Below are 5498 nucleotides of genomic sequence, written 5' to 3' on the forward strand. Positions count from 1 at the left end.
GAAAATAGATCCATACTTATCACCCTGCACAAAACTGAAGTCCAAGTAGATCAAAGACCTCAACATAAAACCAGACACATTAAATCGGCTAGAAAAAAAAAGTGGGAAATACCCTAGAACTCATTGGTACAGGAGAAAACTTCCTGAACAGAACACCAACAGCACAGGCTCTAAGAGCAACAATCAATAAATGGGACCTCATGAAATTGAAAAGCTTCTGTAAAGCAAAGGACACATCATCAAAACAAAGCGACTGCGTACAGATTGGGAAAGAATCATCACCAACCCTTTACCTGACAGAGGACTCATATCCAATATATATAAAGAACTAAACAAACTGAAAAGCAACAAACCAAGTAATCCACTTAAAAAATGGGGAACAGAGCTAAAGAGAGAATTCTCTGTAGAGGAATATCGAATGGCAGAAAAGCACTTAAAGAAATGCTCAACCTCATTAGCCATTAGGGAAATGCAAATCAAAACAACCCTGAGATTTCACCTTATACCCATCAGAATGGCCAAGATGAAAAACTCAAGGGACAACCCATGCTGGAGAGGTTGTGGAGAAAGGGAAACCCTTCTCCACTGCTGGTGGGAATGTAAACTTGTACAACCACTCTGGAAATCAATCTGGCGCTTTCTCAGACAACTAGGAATAGCACTTCCACAAGATCCAGCCATACCACTCCTAGGCATATACCCAAAAGAGGCTCAAGTACACAAAAAGGACATTTGCTCAACCATGTTTGTAGCAGCTTTATTTGTAATAGCCAGAAGCTGGAAGCAACCCAGATGCCCGTCAAATGAAGAATGGATGCAGAAACTGTGGTTCATCTATACAATGGAGTATTACTCAGCAATGAAAAATAAGGAAATCATGAAATTTGCAGGTAAATGTTGGGACCTGGAAAGGATCATCGTGAGTGAGTTGTCCCAGAAGCAAAAAGACACGCTTGGTATATACTCACTCATATAAACATACAACATAGAATGAACCCACTAAAATCTGTACATCTAAACAAACTAAGCAAAAGAGAGGACCCTAACTAAAATGTTCATTCCCCATCCTGAAAGGCAAAGAGGATGGACATCAGAAGAAAAAGAAAATAGGAAACAACCTCGGAACCTGCTACAGAGGGCCTCTGAAAGCCAGAAGAAAACAGGAAACAACCTTGAAACCTGCCACAGAGGGCCTCTGAAAGCCTCTGCAGTATAGACTGTCAAAGCAGATGCTGAGCCTGATGGCCAACTGATGGACAGAGTAAATGGAATTTTATGTAAGAAGTGGGAAATAGTGAAAGCTGGAGGGGACGGGAACTCCACAAGCAGAGCAACAGAACAAGAAAATTAGAACACAGGGAACTTCCCAGAGACTCATACTCCAACCAAGGAGTATTCGTGGAGATAACCTAGAACCCCTGCACAGATGTAGCCCATGGCAGTTCAGTGTCCAAGTTGGTTAAATAGTAATGAGAAGAGGGACTGCCTCTGACATAATCTGATTGGCCTGCTCTTTGATCACCTCCCCCTGAGGGGGGAGCAGCCTTACCAGGCCACAGTAGAGGACAATGCAGCCAATTTTGATGAGAACTGATAGACTACGATCAGAAAGGAGAGGAGAACCTCCCCTATCAGTGGACTTGGGGAGGGGCATGCATGCAGAAAGGGGAGGAAGGGTGGGATCGGGAGGGGAGGAGGGAGGGGCTTATGGGGGGGATACAAAATGAATAAAGTGTAATTAATAAAAAATTTAAAAAATTAAAAAAAGAAAGACGTAAAGATAAAAAAAAGTTCAATTCGACATGAATTACTAAATGAAATGCTACCTCAAAGAAGTGTTGAAAACAGAAGAAAGAAATAAAATTCTGAAACAAAACAGCATAGGGCAGCATACTTTCCACATAAGGTTCTTGCAACCTTCAGGACCTAAACTGTGACATCTAAACATCATAGAAATTACCACTTTTTAAAATATCTGACAAAATGAACTTCAGCTCAAAACCAGTGAGAAAAGATGAATAGGGTAACTTTATACTAATGAGGAAGCACTTCATCATGATGTGATTTAAAATACATATGTCCTGAAGCAGCATATAGACAATGTAAAAGTGTCACACTGAGTGATTCCAGAAGAAACGGCATGCTTCGTGATCATGGGGAAGCAAAAGAAAACAAGGAAATATGTGACTATGAATTGAATGCTTAGTCTCAAAGATGAGAGATTTAAAGGATATATTAAAGCCTAAGAAGAAAGAGATTAAAGATCCCAGTAGGCTGAAGAAAAGAGAAGTCCTCCAGCATCCTTCCTGCTTATTCTTCCAGTATAATACACAACAGGGTCCGCCTTACCAGATTATCTTTGATACCAGCTTCATCAACATTTCCATTAAAGCCAAATAGGACTTAGTGCATTCAATGATGGACTGTCTATATGCCAAGTATATTCCTTATATAACTGATTGTATAATGGCTGAAATTGAGAAATTGGGACAGAAGTATCAAGTGGCACTAATGATTGCCAAGGATGTAAGATTTGACAGATTGCCATGCAGAGACAAAGGAACCTATGCAGATGACTGCTTGGTACAGAGAGTAACTCAGGACAAGTGATACATTGTGTCCACAATTGACCCTGACCTCAAATGAAGAATCCATAAGATCCCCAGAGTTCCTAACGTACATTTCTAACCATAGATACAACATTGAGCAGATGCCAGATGATTATGGAGTTCCTCTCTTCTAACTCTTGCTCAGCAAATTCGTCTGCCTTTCTAGGATCAGTTTTCTCTCTTGTTGCTTAACTAAATACACTTTTTGATTTAAAAAAAATGTCCTAAACATAGGTGCAAATGACAAAACAAAACCTACCCTTGTGGTGTACAGCCTACCAAACGTTTTTACTTCATTCAAGTTCACTCACCTGAGAAAACTGTGGCCTCATTCTCCACAGACAACTATGCTTAATGGCAGACAAGTTTGTAGACTTTCTCTGAGTTGAATTTATGAGGAGATAATATATCCAGTTACATCAAAGGATAACATTGTAAATTCAGTGCCATGATCATTTTAATCAACATACATTTTTCACAGGTTGAGTTGGGTGCTTGAAAGTGGTGAGGCTGGAAGTCAGGACAGTTCTACATAATGCCAGTGAGGCCATAGGGAGTCTAATATGAGATTCTATTTCATTTCCTGTAAAAATGTAAGATGTAAATGTATATTTACATTCAAGGAGATAGTTAAGTTTTAAAGTCTAGAAATCATTCAGAACAACCTGTGAAGTGCAGAAGAAACTAAATGTTTTCTATTGTTTTTGTTTTAATTGAACTACTTCTGTCAAAAACATAATTTATTGAGATTTTGACATCATTATGAGTTTCACTATGACAAGCTGGTATAAAATTCACAAAATATCTCTAAACTATGCAAACTATTAATAAGAAATTATACATTTAAAAGTAGAGCATGTTTTTTTTGGACTAAGAAATTATATAAGAAAATTAGCTCTTTAACCTTGCTGATAAATGAAACTCAATATAGTTATATTACAAGTAACCAAAGGCATATAACAAGAGGTCTGTAGTCACCAAATTGGAAGGTGTTATTATAAAAGTATAGACTGTTCTGATTAGCCAAAAGACAAAGAATTTAAGGTAGCTTAATTTCTTGTTACTTTTTCCTCTACTTTTCTATTGATAAACATGATGATAAAAGAGACAAAATGTGATTTACTCAGGCAAAGAGAGCAGATGTTATGTGTTGTAAATTTTGCTGAATGCCTGTGAGATAAGAGAATGCATTTACATCATTGTATAACTATTTCCAACTTAATTTATGTGGTATAAGCAGAAACATTAGGAAAGTTTTGCTTTTTCCTGTCCAGTGCTGATTAAATCAACCTGAAGAATCTTCCATTAAATGAATCACCCTGAAGACAGTATTCTTTATGGCCTCTAATGTTACTGTGACACAAGGAAATCCAAGAATCATAGATTTCAGATAATAACCAAGGAACAAACCAATAAAAGAGAGGGTTACATAAAATAAATGAGAACAAAAACAATTTAAAGATTTAATAAGTATATTTTATGTTAAAATTCTCAACTACCAGCTCTCAAGAGAAGAGAATATCCTAACTAGCCCAGTAAAGAGTGATTTGCTATATACAGTCTGAAAGGGAGAGTTGAAAATCAGCAAAATGTAACAGAGTAGGAAAACATTTGTGAGTATGAGTTGCCTTTATTATAATGTGAGCTTTATAAGGAACTCTTCTGTTTCTCAAATTGTCAACCACTAAAATTTTCCTCAAAGATATAATCTGCAGGTTTCATAGTCACAAAAAATTATTAGCACTTATTCTTCAATACTTCAACTTAATCCCAAATAAAGGGGGTACTAATGACATTAAACACTCAAACAGAATCAAGTCAAGTGATGCAATGTAACATTAGTTATTTGATTCATACCAGAAGGTTGGTATTGAAATTTTATTCTGAAATCTTATAGACAATTCTTAATTAGTATTAACATTATTATATTAGCATTTAATACTAAAATTGGCCTTCAATATTTTAAATATTTATACTAAGACCTAGAGCAAAGTTAATAGTCTTTAGATACACGGTAAAACCCTTCACACATATCACCCATCTTTTCCTTCACAATATTCCTAGGAAGTGTACATTTTATTTATGTTTCACGGAAAAACTGTGAAACAAACCAAGGTTGCAGCAATTAAGTTGGGGAATTCCTGTGACCTCGCAATTCCATTTCAAGACCCTTGTTCTCCTCCAGCAAATACCTTTGAAGGACTATAAGACATTGAAATAGACAAAAAGTGTAGGAACCACCCTACATAGAAAGGAAAGATAATTTCCTTTCTCTGGTTTCAGTTACCCATGATCAACTAAAGTCCAAAAGAATTAAGTGGAAAATTCATGTTTGGGAGACTACAGAGATGGCTCAGTGGTTAAGAGCACTTGGCTGTTCTTCTGGAGGACCAAGGTTCAATTCTCAACTCCAACATAGAAGTTCACAACCATCTGTAATTTTAATCCTAGGAGATCCAATGCCCTCTCTAGAGTCAGTGGGCACTGTATACACACAGTGCACAGTCATAGAATTCAGACAAACACTCGTACACATGAAATAAAAATATCAAAAAAGAGAGAAAAATTTGTGATGTGTTGCCCAGCTGTGAATCTTATGAACTAGAAAAGTAGGCAAGATGTGCCCACTGGTAAAATAATGGCACTACTTACTGTTATAGAAATAAGCATCTTATTTCTGTTTATGTTTGAGGCCCACTCCCCAAGAAGAATTCCATTCCTGGTATTGCAAAAATAATCAAAATCTATGATGAAGAAGATCATGGGCCTTAAGAAAGAACTGAATATTTTTGTTTAGCTAAATTTCTATAGTGCTAAACTGTCTTCCAGATATTTATGTTCATACACATAGACAAATGCTACTCTGAGCCTTAAACTAAAAAGGCCATT

General features: G+C 36.7%; 1 pseudogene; it reads left to right on the top strand.

Moving 5' to 3' along the window:
- The first annotated feature begins 2153 nt into the window (after positions 1-2153).
- Positions 2154-2743, top strand: LOC129677209 (rRNA-processing protein FCF1 homolog; annotated as a pseudogene).
- Positions 2744-5498: the final 2755 nt, after the last annotated feature.

This window comes from Psammomys obesus, unplaced genomic scaffold (genome assembly GCF_907164565.1).
Source record: "Psammomys obesus unplaced genomic scaffold, mPsaObe1.curated_primary_1811, whole genome shotgun sequence".
Lineage (NCBI taxonomy): Eukaryota > Metazoa > Chordata > Mammalia > Rodentia > Muridae > Psammomys > Psammomys obesus.